At 39.4% G+C, this 25,399-nt stretch overlaps 2 long non-coding RNA genes across 5 annotated transcripts in view; both read left to right on the top strand.

The window, feature by feature from the left end:
• The first annotated feature begins 2,353 nt into the window (after positions 1–2,353).
• On the top strand, positions 2,354–7,520 carry LOC148133432 (uncharacterized). Of its 4 annotated transcripts, none has more exons than XR_015746794.1 (3): positions 2,354–2,485; positions 6,022–6,351; positions 6,970–7,520. It is a non-coding gene; the product is annotated as an uncharacterized LOC148133432 (long non-coding RNA). The 4 variants fall into 4 exon arrangements; XR_015746791.1 differs by having other exon boundaries at positions 4,929–6,351; XR_015746793.1 differs by having other exon boundaries at positions 2,354–2,831; positions 4,929–6,351.
• Positions 7,521–12,660: 5,140 nt separating this feature from the next.
• The window catches only part of LOC148133431 (uncharacterized), a 55,623-nt gene continuing 42,884 nt past the window's right edge, over positions 12,661–25,399 (top strand). Inside the window, exon 1 of the long non-coding RNA XR_015746801.1 lies at positions 12,661–12,690. This is a non-coding gene — a long non-coding RNA (uncharacterized LOC148133431). The remainder of the gene's footprint in view (positions 12,691–25,399) is intronic.

Genomic DNA, 25,399 nt, shown 5'->3' with positions numbered 1-25,399 from the left:
ATCCCAGAAGTTATGCATCGTCGGGGAAGACAACCCAGGCTCAGATGTGTCCAATTCTGCCCCCAGCGGACGCGAGGATATTTGGGAAATAGCCATGGAGCTGCGGTAACAAGCCGCGGAGATTTCTCTTTTCCCGGAGCTGCAGTTTGTTATGATCCTACTGTTTGTTGCAGGGGAAGCCCAGAACCACCCACCATCGCGCAGAGTTGACAGACAGGCCGGGACTGGAGCCAGCTCGCTCTCGCCCGCCGTGGGAGCCAATAAGGAAACCTCAGGGCCGCGGCGGGACGAGCCTGGCGCTGTCGCGTGTTTACAGCAACAGAGAGAGCCCCTCTCTCCTGGGCAGTTTCTAAGCAGGGGAGGAGCTTCTCGCCGCCACCGCCGGCTGCGATTCCTGTTGCCTGAGCTCATAGGGCCAATGCAGAAGCTGATGTGGCCGCCGCTGAACGAAGCATTTTGGGCCTTGGAAGCGAAGGGAATTGGGCCAGCTGCTATTTTCAGGTTTCCTCGTCACAGCCTGTGACAGAAGCCTTGGAGTGGAGCGATTCTCCTCTTGGGCGGGGCTTGAAGACCTGGGCCCAGCGATCCACTTTCTCGCTTCCCAGATTACTTGAATTAGATCAGACCCCTGAGGCGGCTGCGGTTAACTTCAAACTCTGAACGAAAGAAATGGAGTAACTCCTGCTTTATGCAGTTCGTTATTTTGCTTATTCGCAGACACACTTCATCAGCTGGGCACCCGAGCCGCCTTTTCACCCGAAGAAAAAGGAAGCCTGGTATTGACGAAACGCACTTATTAAATTCTCATTTCTCCAAGAGCTCCAGGCGGCTAATAAAACCGTTTAGTTTTACAGATATCTCTTAGATAACACACTGGTTACCAGCTTCAGGCAGCAAATTTCAAGTGTCGTAAAAGGACAGCAACGTAACACGTTATTGTTAAGGATAAATAATACTTCTGGATGTTCTTCCCTTTGGCTGTCTTTGATTAGTGCAGTGACCTGACATGCCTTTTCTCTCTTGTTTATAATCTAAACTTCTCGTTAAATTTTATTTCCCTTGAGAAACCTGCTTTATAATTCTTGATAGGAATACATTGTAGAGAAGCACGATTTACATGAAATTGCTATTTAAAATTCCCTCCTATGCATTTTAAAAAAAATTCCCATTAAGATCTGATCAACAGAATACTATGGATTTTAAAACTAAATACTTATGCTGAAAGCAGGCTTTACAGTAGGGTTATCTTATTAAATAATAAGACATGATTGAATTATTTGATCTCAAAACTCAGAACTGATGCTTGGTTATGATGGAATTGTTTTGCTTTTGTCAATAAAATCAATATTAAAATATTGTGATCTCATTCTCTAGTGTGCAAAGAATTGGAAATTACACAATAATACATATAAAAGCTTATATTACAGATAGCAATTAATAATAATTAGTATTAGTTATTTAAAATTAAAATGCCTATTAAAGTAAAAGTTAGCTGGTGATTTGAAAACAATACACTCAAATATTGTTCTGCCTTGATACCCACTTTAAAACAATGAATACAGATAGAGTAGCAACAAGCATTAACTTTTCAGTGTTTAAGAAGTTGCTTTCTTAGTTGAACTATGAAAGAAAATATTTTTATTCATGATATGTCCAAATGTATGTTATATCTCATGGATGAATTACATTTTTCAGGCCTTTTTGAAATGTATTCTTAGCTACAAGCTTTCTGGATACATAGTTGGTTAAGCCAGTTTTGGAGACAAGTACAGGTCTCAGCAGGCCTGTCATATGGCTAGAAAATGAGATTTTTTGCTTATCCTTCATGTTCCAGAAGAAGAGAATCCAATGAAGAATTGCCCAAGAATCCCATAAATCCTAATCATTACTGTAACAGTTGTCATAGAATTAATTTAACAAGAATTTTAAATTAGTTACTAATTTATTTTGCCTTCATGGACCTCTTTCCTTCTGCAATATAAATCTGAACAGTTTTCAAGGTCTACAAAAACATTTCAAAACCTTTAGAACAATTCAGTTTCATCATGTTCCTATACTACCATTTTGCTTTTTCAGTATGCTCTTAATCTACGAAATAACACATCAAGCAATTTCCAAGATTTTTCTTGATTCATCAGATAAATATGATTTGGCATGTCTTCCTACCAAGTGGGAAATTAATAAAGACTAAACTTTGCCTAAATATTTTCTAGCAAAGACTGGGAACATATGCCACTTCTATAGCCATAATTGCATAGTGTCAGTCACGTGTCACCCATCCACAGTAGAAAAGCAGGATGTGGGTAGTCAAATTGCAGTTAATACACTTCCTTATTACCATAGGCATGGAAAACTGAAGTGTGTGTTTACAGGTGACAGCCATTCTATGCCAAACCTGTAGCTCTGACTGGCAAAGTCTAGAATTATCACATGAAGTTCTGTTGAAACAAGCTCTGTGTGAAGATGCATATCGATCACTGCCATAGTAAGTAGATTCCAATATATACTTGTTGGATTGGGTTCATGCTATATGTATACTGTTAATCACATTACATCACTAATCTGGACTTATATGAAAATTTCACTTTAGCCAAAAAAGCAATATTTCATTCCGTGTAGGTAAATATTGAATTTCTGAGAACTATGGAGAGATTGAAGGTGAAACATAAGAGAGTGCAATAATACTCCCAAACCACTATTATCCCAAAGGCATTCAATATACTTTATAGCAGCAGCATTGTTCATTATGAGCTCACATGTTCCACCATTTGGAAATCCTTGTCTGATAACTGAAGAATCTATCCAACTCCCCTTGATATAGTTGCAACAAAGTATGGAATTCTGTTATTTACTAACGTATTTTCTAAATACTTCATTTTGGCTTATAAAAGCATAGGCTTTTCTGAAACAGCAAATCAATTTTTAAGTATGTGTCGTGGATAGGCACAGTAAAACTATGAATATACGTGCATAAGAAGTTGGACAGTTTAAACTTTAAATTTTTATGTTTGTGTTGTAGATTTTTTTTTAGCAGTGATATTAGATTTCTTGTATTGAAACTTTTCACACTCTTCTTGGCTCTGTCTAAACCTTTCATTCCAAATATAGTTTAACTTCTCATAATATTGCTGAAATCTCAATGGAAAGACAGTTGAGTGACCTGCAGAAATTGTACTAATTCTGCTTTATTCTCCATACCTTGTAAATATTTTTAAAATACCAATAAAACAGGAAGGTCTTTACATTCCATTATTAAAATACACTTGTATTTGGATGTTGTTTATACATAACTCAGGTCCTGGGTAGGTTTTGATCAAGTACATAGTAAATGTTGGGAAAGCATACATCTCTTTTTAATCTATTATACTTTTAGCCCAATGCAACACAATAGCTATGTCCAAACATAGGACATATGAATATCTTAAGAATGAGCATAAAGGCAGAGAGATAAAGACAAAAGAAAAGAGATACATTCAAAATTAAAGTGGAAAAAAACACTACAGGCTGATCCAAGTTTGATGTAATGTCCTTAAAACAAGTCAAAATGAGGCTCTGTAGTGTGTGTGGCCTCCACGTGCCTGTATGACCTCCCTACAATGTCTGGGCATGCTCCTCCTACAATGCCTGGCGGATGGTCTCCTGAGGAATCTCCTCCCACACCTGGATTAAAGCATCCCGCAACACCTGGACAGTCTGTGGTGCAACGTGGCATTGGTGGGTGGAGTCTCCATGATGTCCCAGATGTGCTCAATTGGATTCAGGTCTGGGGAATGGGCGGGCTAGTCCATAGCATCAATGCCTTCGTCTTGCAGGAACTGCTGACACACTCCAGCCACATGAGGTCTAGCATTGTCGTGCATTAGGAGGAACCGAGGGCCAACTGCACCAGCATATGGTCTCACAAGGGGTCTGAGGATCTCATCTCGGTACCTAATGGCAGTCAGGCTACCTCTGGTGAGCGCATGGAGGGCTGTGCAGCCCCCTAAAGAAATGCCACCCCATACCATTACTGACCCACTGCCAAACCGGTCATGCTGGAGGATGTTGCAGGCAGCAGAATGTTCTCCATGGCATCTCCAAACCCTGTCACGTCTGTCACATGTGCTCAGTGTGAACCTGCTTTCATCTGTGAAGAGCACAGGGCGCCAGTGGCGAATTTGCCAATCTTGGTGTTCTCTGGCAAATGCCAAACGTCCTGCACGGTGTTGGGCTGTAAGCACAACCCCCACCTGTGGACGTTAGGCCCTCATACCACCCTCATGGAGTCTGTTTCTGACCATTTGAGCAGCCACATGCATATTTGTGGCCCGCTGGAGGTTATTTTGCAGGGTTCTGGCAGTGCTCCTCCTGTCCCTCCTTGCACAAAGGCGAAAGTAGCGGTCCTGAGGTTGTTGCCCTCCTACGGCCTCCTCCACGTCTCCTGATGTACTGGCCTGTCTCCTGGTAGCGCCTCCATGCTCTGGACACTACGCTGACAGACACCGCAAACCTTCTTGCCACAGCTCGCATTGATGTGCCATCCTGGATGAGCTGCACTACCTGAGTCACTTATATGGGTTGTAGACTCCGTCTCATGCTACCACTAGAGTGAAAGCACCGCCAGCATTCAAAAGTGACCAAACCATCAGCTAGAAAGCATAGGAACTGAGAAGTGGTATGTGGTCACCACCTGCAGAACCACTCCTTTATTGGGGATGTCTTACTAACTGCCTATGCTTTCACCTGTTGTCGCACAACAGCATGTGAAATTCATTGTCAATCAGTGTTGCTACCTAAGTTTACAGTTTGATTTCACAGAAGTGTGATTGGCTTGGAGTTCCATTGTGTTTAAGTGTTACCTTTATTTTTTTGAACAGTGTATTTAATATCAGCACACCTAAACTTTCGATTTAACTAACCAAGTTAATTTGTAGAAATTTCACTTACAGAATATGGTATAATAGAAGTGAGCAAAATGAGAAGAATTTTGACAATTCAGAAGTAAGTAGACTTGATTATTCTTAGTTGTTTAAACCTCAACATTTACGCTGATTATTCCTAATATACAATTACATATCATGCCGATCACTAATTGTATGCTTATAGTATTTATTTCCTGTTTATTGGTTGTTCTCACAGATTACATTTAAAAAATAATCTCTATTATATATTCTGATAGTCCAAGTCTTGCACGCAAGGAAAGAAGACAAACTTGCTCTGCAAGTTCACCTCCCTAACTGGTATCTAATCCTGGGAAAGCAGCCCAAGGCTCCACCTTTCCAGAGTGCTTACATGGAACTAAACTCTGCCTTTACTCCACAAGAAAAAGAAAGCAATATGGAGATGATTGGGAAAGGATTTTCCATGATCAAGTAGCAATAGTAGAGAAATGTAGTAGTTGTCCTCAATATTTATTTCCTTCTGATTTTAATCTCTCCAGTGGCTGTTTTAAAAAACAACAAAACCAGAAAAAATACATAAATGCTGATATTACTGGGCGTCTCAACCCCTTTTCAAGCATAGGTTTTTCCTCCTTTAAGTACCTTAGTTTTGGTGCTAGCCATTAGCAAGTTTGCACTTGCTAATACTTGCCCTGTGTCTGTTGACAATCATTAACCATCCGACTTATTGATTTTGAATTCCTTTGAAAATAACTGTAAATCCCCAGATGAACAATTTTCTCTTAACTCTTATCATGTTTATATAGTTTTTAAGAGAGAACTGGACACATTAATGGAGGGCTGAGAGGGCTGAAAATATTGAAAATGTTCCGTAGGAACAGGCAACACATTTGAAACAGCAGTTGCTATAGGAAATAGCAATCTATTAACCATTGCTCCATGTTTGCTAACTTCCTGAATGTACCTCTTTGGCCTCTGTGGAATAGAGTCTGCTGAATTAGATAGGTGTATATGTGCATTTATGATCAAATACATGTACAGCTGCCTTATTTGAGGCTTCCTCCATAGGTATTCTCTTTAAAGGACATTCCATCTGAATACCGTCTGTTTCTGTCTTTTTCTGCCTGAATCACTGATCCAGGTTCAAGGCTAGGTTGCTCCACCTGTTCAGACTTGAAAGAAATGCTCCCCTCCCTCTAATCTGGATCGGCCAATCCCGTTTCTGTTGCTGAGGCCTGGCTGTTTAACAGGCCGTTGCTCTGGAGACGAGCATTCAAAAACAGACTGACGTCAACGTGTAGCATCCACGGGTGTGAATCTCGCAACGTCACCATTATTTCGCCCTTCCCCTTCAGCTATCACTGGCAACGCAGACTGCGGCGTCAATCGCGGAGGGGAAGGGAAAGGAGGAGGGCCCGGTTGTCATAGCAGCGCCGGGAAGTAGGGTTCGGTTGCCAAAGCAGCGAAGAAGGTAGGGCTCGGTTGCCATGACAGAAAGAAAGACTGTTTTGTTTTGGGGTGGAGCTGTAATTAGCTCAGGCTTAGGGCACCGAGGGGTGTTCCAAGCGTAGAGGTTTCATACAGAGTGGAAAAAGACTGGGCTTTTTTTTGCTGAGCTCTCCGGCTGGGGTTTCAAATTGATGCCCCAGAAATCGCCCTCGGAAATAGGGAGATGGTGGGAATTGTGACGTTTTTTTCCAGGCATTTGAATAGTATCTGCTCCCATTTTTGGAATATCTGCAATTTGCACACCACTTCTGCAGGAGGAGGTCCCCCCTCCTCTCTCAGAGGAACCTGAGGAAAACCTACAGGCGTGGGCAGAAAAGGGAAATCCATGCCTGACGTATTAAAATAAACACCTCAGGGGAATTAACTAAATGTTGTTCTTTGTTAAGACAAAGCAAAAGATTGGGAACTTTATTTTAGTTTTGATTTCCAAAATAAAGAAGCAGAATTTTAACTAAAATAGGGGAATGTATAAAATAGTCTGTGATCAAGAGTTTACATAAGCATGCACTTTGTATGAGAAAACAAATATTGGCGCTGATTAAAAAACTAATAGATTTTATTTCATATTTCTTTCATTTAGATTGACCTGTATGTGTTGATCCATTACCAGGCATGATTCTGTTGGGAGTTAAAACCCACCCCTCTTCTAGGAAAATGAAATATTTTAGGATATACTAAAAAGGCAGAATATTTCCCCTAAAAAGAGAAGTAGAAACTCAGAAGCAGAAACTCACCTCAGATGCAGAAGCTCACCCCCACTTTTGTTAATGGGTGGGCTATTAAGGCCTGGGCCAGAGTATTCTACATAACAAAGCCCTCTACCCATCTCACCACCTGGCCTGGGAAGATTGCATCAGCCAGCACTTAGGTGAAGCCATGTGGTACAGACAAAATCTACAAAGTTAGCTAAGACCCCCGCCCCATGGAGTCTGACAGCCAATGGGATACATTTCTTACACAGGAACAGGAAACACTAAGGTAGAACCCAACAGAGGGTGTATAACTAAGAGTCTCTCAGCATCTTGGCCCTTCGTTTCCTTCACCCAACATCTTGAAGCATGTGATCGTCCTTTTCACTTTGGAGCTTCAAGCCATGTGATCCTGTCCACCATTAAACCATCTTTCCAAACAGCCTCCATGTTTCCAGTGTCTTTTTCCCCACTTGGAACTGAACCCAGAAGGATATTACTTCCAACAATTCAAAAACCAGGTCAACAAGGACAAGCATTATCAAATTATGCTTTGAAAATGCTGAATATTCATTGCTTGTAATTCTTTACACAACACTTCCTTTTTGTGATACATGCAAGCTGGCATAGAGCAATTTTAGAACTCTTGAAGGAAAAGCCACAATTGTTTCATTATTTAAAATCGGTAACCAAGCCAGAGACTTATTCTTTCTCCAAATATTATAGTTTTCCTGGCCTTGGGGTATATTGAAAATTTTTGAGTTTGGAAAATTTTGATTCAGTTATTGTTAGGGCTATTTTAAAGTCAACAGATAATTACCATTTCCTAGAGAAAAAGAATGAAATATAAGTTTTTAAGCATATGTCAAATGCAATACTTCAGACTGAAGAATACGTAATGGCCTTGAAGAAAGTTAGCACCTACCCCTCTTCTAGAAGAATGAAATATTATGATAAATATTAAAAAAGCGTTTAAGGCCAGACAGACTGAATGTGGTGAATAGACACAGATTGCATTGTTGCTGAATGCTTCCTGAAAGAAAGTTGCTGCTAAGTTAAATAAGTCATCAAAAGCCACCTCTCCTTAAATTAAACATTAATGTTCATCTGTTGCCTGTCACACCCAGATGGTAACATTTACTTTACGTAGTTGGTAAATTTACATACCTGCCTATCTCACCATGAGTCTGAGCTATGTGTACAGTTAAAAATACAAGACAACAGAATAAAATTACAAAAATCAATAACATGAAAAACAACACTCACAAAAAACAATCTGTGGGAGAACATAATCAATTTTTCTAGCAATACAGATACTTTGTGGATTCCTTATCCATGTTAGCAAACTAAAAATGTAAATTCTCATATCCAGGTGGCCTCAAGACCTTTAAACTGCAGTGATTCACTTAACAACAGAGGTGGTATTCAGCAGGTTCTGACCAGTTCTGAGAACCGGTAGTGGAAATTTTGAGTAGTTCAGAGAGCTGGCAAATATCACCTCTGACTGGAGATTTTATAGTATCCTTCCCCTGCCACGCCCACCAAGCCACGCCCACAGAACCCGTAGTAAAATAAATTGAATCCCACCACTGCTTAACAACTGTAGCAAGAAAGGTAATAAATTGGGCCAAAAATCACAACTGTCTCACTTAGCGACAGGTATTTTGGGTTCAATTGTAGTAATAAGTTGAGGACTACCTGTATAGAGGTTTAAGCACCAGACTAGAAGCTGGGAATTCATGATTGTAATCCACCAGAAGCATGAAGGCAGTTGAATGATTTTGGGCGAGTCACTCTCAACCATAGGAATAAGGAAGTGAGAAACCATGTCTAAAAATTTTGCTAAGAAAACTGCCAGAACTTTTAATGTCAGAAATGTATGCATGTTTGTGTCAGGGGTGGGACACAAGACTGGTTCTGCCTGGTTCTAAAAAACCGGTAGCTCTGAAGAGCAGCAGACGCTGAACTGGTTCTGTGTTTGCTGCTGTTTGACCCACCCGCCTGCCTGGGCTCTTACCTGTCCTTTATTTCCTGCTTTTTCAACCTCAGCTGCTTTGTGTGGCACCGCTGAGGTTGAAAAAGCAGGAAAAAAGAGGCTTTTCAAATGCTGCGCACCTGTGTGCAGCACTTTTCAGTTGTCTGGGTGGCACAGCTTAATGTTTTTTTACACACACGCGCAGCCCTGGTTTGTGTATACATATACATATGGAAAGATGTCACATAAACTAAAATTAACTCAGAAAACTATTGCCAGAAAGCAGCTAGGCATTAAAAAACTCATCTGTGAAATGTACAACATTTTGAAGAACTTACACATCTTAAAATCAGAATTAAAAACAATATTAGAATTTTTAATTACAGCATATTCATAACAATCTTTCTATGTATTTTTCTTTCTGCCTATGTTAGGTGAAACTATATGCTTTTGCCAAGGACTGTAAACTGAATCAAAAATAAAAACTTTCCTCATCTAGATTGTTTGTAGACTATTTGGTGTGCTATGTAGCACAGTGTTAAAAGTCATGAGGTTACTCTTTCTTCTATTATTATCTTGCTGAAACCGCACACCATTTAAAAAAAAATTCTGTCTTTGTAATAGCTATAATTTCAGGCTCAATAAATTTCCGATCCCAATATGTTTCAGAATGACATAATGAAAAGGATAAATAAATATGTGGCAAATAATATTAATAAAAATTGCACTTCTGTATATGTAGAACTATATGAGTCATGTCATTTTAATTGGAGCTGACATCACTATTCCTATCTTCTAGACATATTAGGAAGTTTCTTTAGACATGTTAGAGAACATCCAAGTGCAGGTAATTCCCCAAATGACATTATGAGGTACTGTTGAAAATAATAATACACCGGTAATAATATAGTATAGTATAGTACAGGTAGTTCTTGACTTACAACAGTTCACTTAGTGATCATTCAGAGTTATAACAGCACTGAAAAAAGTGACTTATGGTCGACCAGTTTTCACACTTATGACCATTGCACCATGGTCATGTGATTTATATTCAGATGCTTGAAAACTGATTCACATTTATTATGGTTGCAGTGTCCCAGGATCATGTGATCACCTTTTGTGACCTGTCAAGCAAAGTCAATGGGGAAACCAGATTCACTTAACAACAGTGTTATTAATTCAACAACTGCAGTGATTCACTTAACAAATGTGGCAATAAAAGTCATAAAATGGGACCAACTCACTAAACAAATAACACTTAGCAATTGTAGTCGTAACTCGAGGATTACCTGTATAGTATAGTGTGGTGTAGTGTGGTGTGTAGTATGGTGTAGTGTAGTAGTAGTAGGGCAGATCCACAAAAACACACTGAGACATAATGGAGACCTAGAAGATGAACAGACCTAGGGAACAGCTGTCCTGCCCTACATAAGAGGTACTACAGACAAAATCAGTAAGATACTACACAGGCATCACATCAAGACTGCTTTCAAAACAGACAGAAAAATAGCAGCCATCCTAAGAAACCCCAAAGATAAAATTGACCTGGAAAACCAAGGCATATATGAAGTCCCCTGTGCATCATGCCCTGCCACATACATCGGACAGATCAATAGAAGAATAAGTAGCCACCTGGATGAACACAAAAATGCAGTAAAAAAGCTGGAACACACTTCCTCACTAGTCCAACACATGAAAGCCACAGGTCATAGCATCGACTTCAATGGCACCAAAACCCTAGCCACTATAGAAAACCCCAGCCACAGAATTATCATAAAAGCCATAGAGATTGAAAAAAGACCTGAAAGCATGAATAGAAGAGATGACTCCACTAACTGTCAATTATCTGGAAGCCTGCACTCACAAACAAACAAAATCTCCACACCACAAGCCAAGCAAACACCTGGGCACAAACAGAAACCCCTGATACCTCCAGCTCAGACATACCCCAACCAAGCATCCAGATGAAACCTAGCTTCCTAATAAATGATAGCCGTCCATTTACTTGGAGCCAAACTGCACTAAAAGCCTCCAATACAGGAACACAATGTTGCCAGCCAATCAAGACAAAAAAAGCCACAAAACAGACAGAAGATATTAGAAACACCAATCAAGCAGAACACAGCAAATTCCAAGACCAATAAACCACAGACCAAGACTCCCAACCAATCAGGATGAAGAAAGAACCATTCTGGCACAGCAGTAGGCTAGCCCCAAATTTAAAACTGAAACGGCTGAGAAAGTCTGACTCACAGACGAACACAATACAGAAGCCTGATGATGGCAGATGAGATTCTGCCGAAACATTGCTACAACTTTAAAAGCACAACTATAATGACGTGGGAAAATACCTGAACAAAGCTGAATACCATATATGTATGTATGTATGTATGTATGTTTTCTTAATTGTTCGGGTATTTTCCCACGTCATTATAGTTGTGCTTTAGACGAACACTATACAGAAGCCTGATTCTGCCGAAACGTTGCTACAACTTTAAAAGCACAACTATAATGACGTGGGAAAATACCTGAACAAAGCTGAATACCATATATGTATGTATGTATGTATGTTTTCTTAATTGTTCGGATATTTACGCATATATAGTATGCTTAGACGAACACTATACAGAAGCCTGATTCTGCCGAAGCTTTGTAAACTTTAAAAGCACAACTATAATGACGTGGGAAAATACCTGAACAAAGCTGAATACCATATATGTATGTATGTATGTATGTATGTTTTCTTAATTGTTCGGTATTTTCCCACGGTCATTATAGTCATGTGCTTTAGACTGAACACTATACAGAAGCCTGATTCTGCCGAAACGTTGCTACAACTTTAAAAGCACAACTATAATGACGTGGGAAAATACCTGAACAAAGCTGAATACCATATATGTATGTATGTATGTATGTATGTTTTCTTAATTGTTCGGTATATTCCCTATATATATATGCTGTAATGTGTACTATACAGAAGCCTGATTCTGCCAAACGTTGCTACAACTTTAAAAGCACAACTATAATGACGTGGGAAAATACCTGAACAAAGCTGAATTTTATATATATATATATATATATATATATATATATATATATATATATATATATATATATATATATATATATATATATATAATATGACATACTTTACTATAGGCATGAGTATCACATTCAGATGAATCCCAAGACAAAACAAATTAGTTCAGACTTCAGAAGTTGCAGATGCGTGTGTTTCTTTGCTTTTTTTGTTTGTTTGTTTCAAACAGCCTGACTTCTGATGAGGTCTCCCTGAGGGAATTTAATTTAAAAGCATCCAAAAATATTGATAGATTTTATTTCCAAGCAGTGCAACACACATAAAAAGGGATGGGGTCAAATTGTGTGATTGTGCCCAGCACCGTGACTTTCTTAAGCTCCACACTACCCCTAGCATTCACTAGCAATCACAGTGAATGGTTAAACAAAACTCTCTACAGGCAGTCCTCATCTTACAACAGTTCATTTAGTGACCATTCAAAATTAAAATGGCACTATTTTTCATACTTGCGGCTGTTGCAGCATTCCCATGGTCACATGATCAAAATTCAGATGTTTGGCTGTTGGCTCATATTTATGACAGTTGCAGTGTCCCAGGGTCACGTAATCACCTTTTGCAATCTTCTGACAAGCAAAGTCAATGGGGAAGCCAGATTCAGTTAACAACCATGCTACTAATTTAACAACTGCAGTGATTCACTTAACAACCATGGCAAGAAAGGTAGTAAAATGGGGCAAAACTTACTTAACAACTGTCTCACCAACAGAAATTTTGGGCTCAATTATGCTATATTGGAGGACTGTTATATTGAAGGATCGTTCCAGTATTTACAGTAATACACTGCAAGTCCATTCACACATGTCCAAAATAGTAGAGAAAGTTTGTGATCTTTTAGGAAGATGTAGAAAATTTCCTTTTGGAAATGCATTGTATTAGTCCTCACAATCAATCAGAGCAAAATCCCTACATTGGAATGGCTACTCTTGTATAAAACCTTGATTGTATTAATATGAAATTTTATTGCTTGATGTGCTCAAAATTTTGAAAATATCGTGAAAGCTTAATTATTGAGGAAGCATTTAATTATAAAGTGCCTTTATACAAAATTTTATGTTTTTTTTAATATCTGAAATTTGATGTCATTCTTCTGTATTCTTATTTATGAAAAAGCCATCCAGTTTTAACACAAAAGTATACCTTTTTCCTGGTATTAATTAGTCAATGAGAAATAATGGAGATTTAATTTTTTAAACAGAAATTGAGCCATTGTTGAAACAGATGATTCCTAAATCAGTCAAAAGTTTTCCTAATTACTGTACCGTACAGTTTTTTTTTACTTTCTATCATTCTCATTTGAGTAATACAAAATAAATGGGAATAAATAGAATTGCTAAGAAAGGTTAGGATTAGAATTTGTAGACTTTGAAGTAATAGCCTTGCTCTAATTTAAACGTTCTTTACAATTTATATCTTTTTGAATTCTACAAACATATTTTTCCAGGATAATATAATTATTTGATTGTTTCATTGGTTGTAAATAATTGCAGGGTTCCTGACTACAAATAACAGATAATACATATATTTTCTACATGAGTTTTACTCTGAATAGATGGGAAACCATGTCTCCAGAACTTTGAACATTGGATCATATTGTCTTTATCCAAAATGGTCAGTGATATTGGGAATTACAATCCAAAACTTCTGAAGGATTCCAAGTGACTTTCCTCTAAGTAAGAGATGGTACATATTTCCATGCTACTGAAGGCTTCATCTCAAGATGACCAAGCTACGTTTAAAAAGATAGAAACAAGCCTATGTTTTTTTTCTTTCCTGTACTGTATATCAATCAACTCAGTTAACTTCTTTGTTTTTGAACAGTTGGAAAATAAAGTAGCCAACTAAGTTGATACACTGGCCAAAAAAAGGATATTTATTATTAGACATCCTTAATTCAGGATCAACTCCTAATGATTACATGCAGATCTTTTGGCAGCATTATTATTTACAGTTTATCCTTAAGTAAAACTTGCTACATACAATATTCCAAATTATTTGAGGAACTTGTGTGTTTTGAAACTTTCCTTATTTCTATAGGTACTTCCCTTTCGCATAGGGCAAGGAGGTAACAGTCTGTCAGCATATGAGTTTGTTTGATATTGTGCAGGCTTATAACATGTTGATCTTGCCTATTAGTGGTTTAAGAATGTCCTGAAGCAGAGAAGCAGAGAAGGAGAAGTGATTTGAATGACGCACAATATCATTGAGCCTTCTTGTGTAATAGCCAGTCTTATTTCTAAACTTGCCCAACATTTGGCAAAATCCAAACAAAATTTAGTATTTGCTAGTTCATCAAGGTCAGAGGAGAGGAGTGAAATCAATTCTTGTATAGACATTTTTCCCTGCTTTAATTTCTTAACATCTTTTGAATGTAGTCTATCCATGGTGGCAAATATCATGACTGATACTGTTGATATTATGACTACTAATTTCAGGCTCCATTCTATATTCTATCTCCATGTTTCTATATTCCAAATTTATCTGGATCCTTAGTCCATTTTTAACTTTCTAAGATCAAAATCATATTTAGCTTTTTGATGTTCATTTCTTTATGTTCTTAAGTTTATGGTTAAAATTTTCTTTCGGTATTGAAGGCAAACTCACCTGGCATTTTTGAACATGTTTAGAAGATCTCTAATAGCTTAAAAGTAGTTAATAAGCAATTTCCAAAAGTTATTAGAAAGTGAGATTGGCAAGTGTCCTTTAAAAGGCATCAGTTGCAAGCCAGATTGTCATTTCCTGGCGCTCACATTTGGGGGAGACCTTACAAGATGCTGCAGTCCGTGGCCAATCTCCTGCCATCTTCTTCTCTGAGAAGTTCTAAAGAACCATCTAATCACCAATTCTTTGTGGCAACCATTGGCTCCACTTTTGTGGAGATATCTTCAGCCCACCATTCCTCGCTCTGGAGCCAGTTATAAATAGGTTATATAGATTTTATAAGCATGTTTACTTGTTTTTCTGATTTTTATTTTGATAATGTTGCACAGTGCACTAAGTCATAACATGGTTTGTTTGCTTCTGTGAACTACCGTGTTTCTCCAACAATATGCTCCCCCCAATAGGAAGACCCAGCATGTTTTCTAGGCATAAAATGAAATTAAGCCTCTCCCCCCAAATTTAGACTTATTTTAAAACATGCGAAATGAGGGGAAGGGCGGGGGTACCCTGCGGGCAGCCATGCCTTGCCACCAGCTGCTCCTAACGGGCGATCATGGCGGAGCACGGAGAGCTCTCTACTCCTGCCAAGCTACCTTTGCTGCAGACCTGAGACCTTCAGCGCCTGCTGCTGTTGATTTCCCTTCTGTCCATGCCACCACCGCATTTGGAGCTACCACTTCTGTGTTTGGAGCACCGCCGCCGTTTGGAGCTGCTGCTTCAGCATTTGGAGCTGCCGCCACGTTTGGAGCACCGCCATTGCATTTGGAGCTGCCACTTCTGCGTTTGGAGCTGCTGCTTCCGCGTTTGGAGCACCGCCGCTGTTTGGAGTACCACCACCGTTTGGAGCACTGCCGCCACTCCAAACGTGCTCCAAATGGTGGCGGCACTCCAAACGTGGCGGCAGCACTCCAAAGCAGCGGCAGCAGCTCCAAACGTGGAAGTGGCAGCTCCAAACGTGGCAGTGGTGCTTCAAACGGCGGCGCTCCAAATGGCGGATGAGAAAGCAACAGCGGTGGGCGCCGAAGGTCTCGGGTCTGCAGCAAAGGTGTTTGGCGGGAGTAGGGAGCTCTCTGCGCTCCGCCATGATCACCCGTTAGGAGTGGCTCGTAGCGAGGCTGCCCGCGGGACGCTCTTGACGAGGATGCAAGGGGGGAATTAAGTCACCCCCGAAAAGATGGCTTAGCCATTTTTTCAGGGCTCAAAAAAATATAAAACCCGGCCTTATTTTATGACAAACACGGTAGATTTGTGGTTCAGTAATAGTATAGTGAAGTGTATTTTACAACACATCTTTTTGTTTATTAGCCTGACAATGCCTCTGGATTCTTAGAAAATATTTTTCTTCAAATCTTATTTAGTGCTTTATGTGACATAACTGAGAGACCCCACTGTGAATTCCTCAATAGTGAATACCTTCCATATGAAGACATAGCTAGGGCTAATATTGTGCTATTGTGTAATTACATACCCACACATTAATTTTCAGTTGATAAATAAAATGATGGTGGGGCACTATGATACAGTATATGAAAAAGATAACAAATTTTTTTCATTCTTTGCTTGATCATGAACAGAATTCTTAGCAGATTGATATCAGTAGGGCAAGAGAAAATAAATATGTAAGAAGAACCATTTGGGGCTGGTGTCATTCAGTGTGCAATGACAGTGGCAAAAAAGATCCATTTGATGAGTCAAACTAGCAGATGATGCAAAACTGGAAGGAATTATTAATGTGTTACCATAATGGTTAGGATAATTGTAAACATTATGTTATTAAAAGGAAGAATTAATTAATAGCTTAATGAAATTCAGTGCCAGTGACTGGAAAAATGTAGTGTATAAAAGGATTGTTTGAAGTGCAACCTCTGGCCAGGTTCCAGAACAGAGTGAATTTTATATTTCAGCAAGTCTAGAAAAATTATTTATTAATTTTTTTTTGGGGGGGGGGGGGGGGGGGGGGGGGGGGTTGGGGGGGGGTTTTTTTTGGGGGTTGGTTTGGGGGGGGGGGGTGGGGGGGGGGGGGGGGTCGCGCCCGGGGGGGGGGGGGGGGGGGGGGCCGCCGCGGCCCCCCCCCGGGGGGGGGGGGGGGGGGGGGCACCCCGCCCCCCGCGGGGCGGCCTCCTTTTTTTTGAGAGTGAAAAAAAAAAAAAAACAGCCTTTAACGAAAAGGCAATATACATTCAGGATGGTGGTGCTTTTACCAGGGAGAGGATTACTACTAACAGCATTTTAGATTAATATTTGCTCAGCCCCTAGACAGTTGTTAACAAAATATGATTTTAGAAATGTTAATAAGCAGAAATAAAAGGCTTTGTTTCAAAAATTCTGCTATTGGACATTTCTAAAGAAATTGTAAATGAGTGGATTGAAGCATTAATCCTAAGTAGATCTTTCACAAAAACAGATTGCCCTCATACCAACCTTTACTGTCCAATCAGACAAAGAGAGTGATATTCCAGTAGCTGCCTTTTTAAAATGATCACATGATATTGAATTATTATATGTATCCTTAAATATCTCATGAGGAAATATGAAATCTGCCAAGAAACATACTGGAATTATAAGGTTGGGTGAGGCTATGTTTGCAAAGGATGAAATTCAAGTATCCCCTATACTCGGACAAGGTGACATGGCACAACTAAAGCTCATCAACATACACAAAATTTGTATAGCATATGGCTCATTCAATTCTATTATTATAGCGCTGATCTTCTAACCAAGGGGCAAGGTTATTCCAATCAGCCTTGACTGGACCAATGGAACGTGGCTGGGCATTTGCAGGAACTTTTGGATGGGTGGAAAGGAGAGAAACTGTAGTGTGGGTTATAACTGTAATTTTATTTACCCAAAGCCATATTTCTAACATGTGCTACCGGGTATTTTTGACTATTCCAATTCTTTCAAAAATTAGATGCTACATGATTGCTTAGGAAAATTGTACTGTGTGCTAGTAAGTTATATAAAATCAGTTTTTGTTTAATATGAGGTTATGTATGTGGTTCAGTGTTGTTTTTGCTGACTGGCAGCAGCTCTCCAGTGTTTCATATTGGATTCTGTCCTGGCTTACCTGAAGACATCAAGGGTTGGGAGTGACATCACCCATTCCTTCACTCCAGGAAGCTGTGAGCTAACAGAAAGTGTCAATCTGCCTAATGACCTCAGAACCCAAGTAGAAAGGAAAGAGGCAAAGAGTCAAACCAGATAAATCTGGCCCATGACTGAAGCAATTAATGCCGGTATTGCTAAAGGCCCTGAATGTATTCATTGTGGGAGAGTACATACAGTCCATAGAGGACAGAATGTACTGATGTATATTATTAGAAGGAAATTCTCTTTTGATTTGGGCCTGGTTCAAAGAAGTAAGAGCAATAGTTTGGAAGTTTATTTGACAGCAAATAAGCAGCTTAGCTATTGAAGATGACCAGAAGTTAAAAGGCAGGGACAGTAACATTTATAAAAAAGTCTTTTCTTTGTCTGAGAAGCATGCAGGCATGTGTTTAGCCAGTGTCACTATAGGAAGATAAACTTAATGGGTTTTTATATATTGTTTGTGGGTTCATTGTCAGGTCAGGAGTGGCCAGGGTTTACGAGTGGAGTGGAGTGGAAGTGTGGCATGTGGACTTTTCCTTCTCACTGTATGGATACCACAAATGCAAGAAAAAGGATCACTTTTGCTATTGGCTTTCGTATTTGGAAGATGAAAGGATTGGCAAAACTTGATGGTATTTATGGGCGCCAATTTTATGACTTGGTGACTTAGCTAATAATCTTGATGGATCAATAACCATGCAGCATACAGTATTTTAAGATAATGCTGTATGGTAGAGGAACAGATATAACTCTTTTCAGTATCGTCTAGAGCAGGGGTGTCCAACCTTGGCAACTTTAAGACTTGTGGACTTCAACTCCCAGAATTCCTCAGCCAGCAAAGCTGGCTGAGGAATTCTGGGAGTTGAAGTCCACAAGTCTTAAAGTTGCCAAGGTTGGACACCCCTGCTCTAGAGAATCTTTTAAAAATGCCTGGTAGAATCTTAATCCCCCCCCCCCCCACTGAAGATATTGTGGTGTATCAAAAAATTCTGTTGAAATATCTTTTATTTTCTTAAGTTTTTGATCCATTGAGATAGTGACATAGCTCATATTTGAAGATTCTTGAAACACAACATCTTTGGATGATGCCCTGTTCAGGAAATTTAGTCTTTTGACAGCAGTTGTAAATTAACTGATAATTACATTGTAAAATGTACTCTATTTAATTAGATTTTAATTGAATTTTTTTTTTACTCCATGTCTGCTTTATTGCTCACTTGTTTGAGACTATAATGATAAATGCAGACTGAACCCAAATGTGCTTGGGAGAAAGGTTCTGTGTTTTTAAAAGAGGCAGTTTCAGTACTCTGGGCCTTGAAGCCTTAACACATCCATTTTCAGTGCTATCCACAAAAAATACTGTTAGCATTGGTGAGGGGAAAAATGAAGAAATGTATAATGCTTTTAGCTGTATCTAAGCCAGAGAGAATACAGGGCTGCTCTAGAGCAATATGGGTCACGGCTGGATGCTTTATATAGCCAGAACCACAGAGAAAAACCAAAATAGCTGCCTCCCTGCTTGCTGCTCAGTTAAGTCTCCCGCATCAGACATGGATAAAATTAGAGCAGGTGGTGACGTGCACCTACGTCTACATAAGGACTCTAGGGGAACAGAAAAAAGCAGGTTCTGGGCTCTGGCATATGCGTGAGAGGCTGCTGAGACTTCAGACAGAATCTGTTACTTGGGCAAATGTACATGAACTCAGAAGGCAAGAAAGGAGAAAAGGACAAGTTCAGGATGTGGAGTCATTCCTGCTGTAGAAAAACACACAGGAAATGGTGCTACTTACATCAAGCGTACCAAAATATTAGCAAGTGCACACTGACCACACTGATTTTGAAATTATGGATTGGATTTTTTTAAATTAAATCTACATGAGAATTAAGGACATTTAATCTGTTCCTATAAAACAAACCTATTGGAATCTACAGCAAACATAATTGGGGTAGTGGCTAATTCTAATTAGGATACTCCTTGTGTTCCAGGATGAGGATCCCTGCAATGGATAAGGCTTTTAAGAAAGAGGCAAAAATACAAATTGCATCATGTTGAAAAGAAGCAGGCAAATTTTGAATATATTGCAAAGGAAAATGGGGTAAAATGGCCCAGAGACAGTATTAAACACTCTGATTTATATTTAGGCATATAAGTGCACTTAAGGACAATTTCAGAGATGTTGGCCATAATTCTTAATGCCTTTAGGTTTAAAAAAGTTGCTTTTGAAATTGAGGTCAAAGCTTATTTACGTGCCTATATATGTATCAAATGTCAAATTTGAATCTCAGTGTTACAGCTTCAGCTTTGCTTCAGGCTGAAGAACAGGATAAAGCCTACAGCTGGTTTCTGTTGAGATGTGTTATTTCAAGGAAAATAAAAAACACCACTGTTCAGAACTGTATTGTGTGTTGTTATAGTGGATGAGGGAAAATCCTATCCGAAGAGATTCAAATGCAAAAAAACTTGAAACTTAGATTTGATTTGTCAGTCGAACATAAATGTCAATTTAGATAGTGATCAGAAAGCCTCAGACTCCAAAGACCAAATGAGGAACAGAAAAATTCACCTCTTAGGTGGTCTTTAACTAGGGGACAGAGTAGCTTAATTTTCTCTCTCTCTCTCTCATGGGACGAGGGAGCATTCCTCCTGGAACTGGCTAACTGCTAGGTCAGAAAGTGCAATTCAAGAAAACTGGATGGCAAACCTAGGAAAAAATAAGTTGCATCATTAAAATCCTATTTTTGCTTATTGGACAATTATCTCAATTGTGTTCAATTGCAGGTCCAAGCTTGCCTTTATTTTTTTTCCCTATATCCTATTTCCTTCTGTGTATTCCTGACTGGAGAGAAGTAGGTTAAAAGGAACCTCTTTGAATTAGTTGTTCAATTCTTCTCAAAACTATCTAAATTAAGTCATATTGCTTAGATTCTACCCTTGTAATCATCTGGTAGCCTCTTCCTAAACATTTATCAGTTTCATCTTAAAGTATGGTATACAGAACTGAACATACTGTTTTGGGATTTGATCAAAACAGAATAAAGTGAATCCTCCTGTTATTTGCAAATTGTATTTCTGCCAATGATCTATGGTAGGCAATTCTCACTGACCTTTCAGCAGCTTTCAATATCATCAAACATGGTGTTGGAAGAAAAATATGATCCAGTTCCAAGCTGGGAGAAAGGCGCTGGAAATAAAATGGAGGCTGATTGGAAAGGACTCTGTTTATTGATGAGCAGAACCAACAACAGCATGTAGTTCTGGAACAGTTGACAAATTGTTTTGATGAGTACATGGATTTTTTTAGGGTTCTGAGGTGCTGCTAGGAGGTTGTGCATTGTAGGGAGCCTGGTGTCTTTTGCTATTCTAATGGTGGTGGGTTAATCATATTATGTCCTAAAGGTCATGTCCTGTTCTTAGAATTCGAGTGGGGGATGTAACTTTTAATCCCATCAACTAAAGCTGAAGTGTTTTGCTTGTAAATAGGCTGGCCTGGATTTCTTAATGCGCACAAAATATCCATCTCTAAAGACTTCAGGCATCTGCTGGAGGCTGTTGGAACTACTTTCTGCCTTTGTTAAGATTTTTTTCCATTTGTCCTTTGGGGAAATATAATATTCTGCCTCTTTTAATATTCTCCAAAATATTTCATTCTCTGGTTGGGGGCTTTTTACAACGGTATCCTTCTGGAAAACTACAGTGTTTGAAAATGGGAAGCCTTTCTCCCAGCTTGGAACTGGACTAGATTTTTGGTTTTCCGTTCTCTGTGAATGGTTTTAGTTGATATTGGTGGAAGGGGAACAACAATCTAGCTATAAGTCTGTTTCCCACCCTTTTTAATCTACATGAAACTTGTCATCTGTTAGTATCAGTGATGGGATTCAAAAAAATTTATTACCGGTTCTGTGGCCATGGCTTGGTGGGCATGGCAAGGGAAAGATACTGTAAAATCTCCAGTCAGAGGTGGTATTTGCAGGTTCTCTGAACTACTCAAAATTTCTGCTACCGGTTCTCCAGAACTGGTCAGAACCTGCTGAATACCACCTCTGGTTAGTATGGGGTAAAATGTCAGCTTGCTGATGATACTTGATTGTACCTCTCTGCTCTGGATTGATCAAGTTATGCTGTCAAAGTGCCCCATAAGTGTCTGAAAGCAATGTAGATGTGAATGAGGAGGATTAAGTTTTGACTCAATTCCAGCAAGACCCAAGTGGTAAGGCTTTTGGGTCCCTCTGATCCTGGGATGGAAATTTCCCAGCATTGGCTCTGGAATGGGTTGTACTCTTTTGTCAGAATCAGTGTGTAATTTGGAAGTTTTCCTGGATAGGTGGCAGCTAATGAAGACGGGTTTTTTACTACTTTAGCTGGTATTCAGATTGTATCTGTTCCTAGTTTGTGAGGCTCTGTTTGCTCTCATTCATTCCTTGGTGATTTCTTGGTAGGGCATTGCAATGCACTCTATGTGGAGCTGCACTTGAAAATAATTTGGAAGCTGCTGTTGCTCCGCAATGTAGAAGTGCAGGTAGTTATGGGAATATCAGGGCACATTATGTAACATCACCACTTCACAATCTGCACTGGCTCCTCATTGTCTTCTGGTTGCAACCCAAAGTACTAATTATCATGTATAAAACCTACATAATACAAGACTGGGATTTTTTGCAGAACCATGTATCCCTGATTATATCTTCCTGTCTTACACATTATTCTAGATTACATGCTGCAGGTTTGTTTGTTTTTTTGCATCAATTGCATCCAGTTTGACCTAGGAAGCAAGCCTTTTCTGTTGGTAGCCTCTGTCCTTTGAAATGATTCCCTCCACCCCAATATTGGATTGGTCCAAATTCTGCTGGTCTCTTTGGAAAGCATTACAAACTTGCTCTCCCCCAGACTTTTTGGGTCAGGGTGTCTTGGGAATGGTGTGGTAGCAACCCAGAATACATGTTTTAAAAATTTATTGATCATTGTTTTTAATATTTTGCAAACTGTCTAGAGTTGCTTTGGCAAATGGATGGCCATATAAATTGTCTAAATAAATAAAAATTGCTGATAAATAAAAATTGCTGACATATGCTGATAAAAATATGCCAACCAAGCCTTATGATCTGAAGTGTTCAGCTGAATTTGCTGGTGGAAAAAGTAGCAGAGAGTCTTACTCATACAGTACCGCCTAATATAGCGGAGGGTCTTTCCAGACTCTGTGGTTTCCCTGGAGGGGGAAGAGGGAGGAAATCAACTAGCAACATAGCTATCTATCCTGGCAATATCACCCCTTGAATTTTGTATTGTTATTTCTCTCATTCCATTCACTGGATACATTAATTCCATTAAACATCTTTTCTTGTTCAATAAAGTATGATTTTGTTTATTTATTAGATCTTTGTGTTGCCCATCTTATCTAGAAGTGATTCTGGGTGGCTATCATATTTGTTCTATTGCTGGTTTGTATAACTAAGACGAACAATCATGCTTACCTCATTTATTTATAAATATTGATTATTATAAATGTAGAAAGCTCTGGTGCCCTAAGCTTCAATGTACATAAAATAGGAAACATAACAACAGATAAAAAAAAAATCAAACCTTTTGTCTCAATTTCTTTCAAATCTGCAGAAATATACTTCAAAAGGATGAAAAGAGTTAACCTGTGTTGGATATGTATCTTTCCCAGATTGTTTAAAGTTCTTCTTGAGTATTCATGTTAAAAACAAACATTTTTTCTTAGTTGGCCATTCTGCTTTTTTAAAAAGTATGAGTTAACTCTCATTGTCTCCTAGGCCTAGGGCTAGACAACAGAAGTCCTGGGCAAAAGAATGAATGTTAAACTGGTGTTTCTTGCAGCCTAATGTTTAAGCATAAATGTTTATAACTCTTAGGAAGTTTTTGTCAATGTGGATTTCTCTGTGTACTTAAACATGTCAGTGCCTAAAGACACATTATTTGTCTTTAATATGGGGGGGGGAGGTATCTGCAGCAAATAATATCTCCTGAAGAGGAGAATATATCAAGAAGCCAGTGGCAGCTATGGCTAGTGGGGGTCTTTGCTCATGATCACTCATGCCTTGATACATTTCCTGTTTGAATTACTGCAATACTCTATTCCATACATGGGGGCTGCTCTTGAAGACCACCCAGAAGTTACAATGGTCCAGAATGCAGCAGTGCATGCAGTCTATAAGTTCACTTGTGTTATACCCCTCTTGTGCAAGCTGTACTGGCTCCCACTTTCCTTCTGGGTACAACTCAGGATTCTGGTTATTACCTTTACAGTTGTATAAGGCACAAGAGGCTATTTGCAGGAGTGCCTCACCTTAAGACAACTGCCCACCTACAACATTAGAAAGGGTGAACATGCACCTCGTCACTTTCCTTAAATATTGCCATCTTACAGGATTTTTCCTTGTCAGCCCGTTCCTCCTGAGTTAAAAACTCCCTCTAAATTTCCAAATAGCACTTAACACTTTCCCTCCAAGTGCTGGGACATGGTGAGATTGGTAGCATCAGCTTGTAGCTGCACAGAAAAATTGTGGTACTTGGTCTTTTGGTTTTTAATGTTTTTTAATTGTAGATAGATTGTTTTATTTTTGAGATGCCCAGAATTCAAGATGGGTGGTTTTCTGAACTTCTAAGCATGAGAGGGAGCCATCTCTATTTGAAATACTGGATGAATTGTGAACACCAATGAGCTAATTAGACCAAGAGTTTCACTTAGTGCCTAATACAGCCTATTAAGCTATAAACTACTGTAGGATGTACAAATCATTTTGGTATAAACCAAATATATCATGTTGTGGCTTAATGAGCAATAGAGACCCAAACAACACATGGTCCAGTACAGTGGTGAGAGTCAATTTTTTTTACTACCAGTTCTGTGGGCATGTGGTGGGTGTGGCATGGCTTGGTAGGTGTGGCAGAGGAAGAATACTGCAAAATCCCTGTTCCCCACTCCACTAACCTGCTTTCCAGCTCCGGTCACCTGTGCAAGGCAACAAAAGAAGACCCAGCCAATCAGCTGGGACTCGGGAGGCATAGAATAGATGGCGGCAGGGCCAGGGATGGAATTCTACAGGTTTGCACATATTCACTAGAGCCGGTTGTTAACATTCTAAGCAGTTCAGAGAACCGGTTGTTAGAAGAAATTACTGGCCTAATCCTGTAAGGAAGGCAGGAAGGAAACATTCTGGTGTTGCTTACAAAAGCTGCCTCTCCGTTAACCCTTATTACATTCTTGGCAGGACTAGACTTCCTGTCTCTGGAACTTCTCTGGAATTTCCCCCCCCCTCCTTTGCTGGTACTTTGCTTGTGTGGAGTGACCATTCAAAGTTACAATGGCACTGAAAAAAGTGACTTATAACCATTTTTCACATTTACGACTATTGCAGCATCCCCACGGTCATGAGAGGCCAGGCGAAGAGATGCGTGCCTCGATGTGAATGATGTTGAGTTGGCCACGCCCAGCCAGTCAAATAACCACCAAGCCACACCCACCAACTAAGCCATGCC

The sequence above is a fragment of the Notechis scutatus genome, chromosome 1 (genome assembly GCF_049901735.1).
Source record: "Notechis scutatus isolate UNSWTSFEM ecotype Mainland chromosome 1, rNotScu1.2, whole genome shotgun sequence".
Taxonomy (NCBI): Eukaryota; Metazoa; Chordata; class Lepidosauria; order Squamata; family Elapidae; genus Notechis; species Notechis scutatus.
Note: the sequence above shows the minus strand (reverse complement) of the source record. Positions and strands in the feature narration are given on the sequence as shown.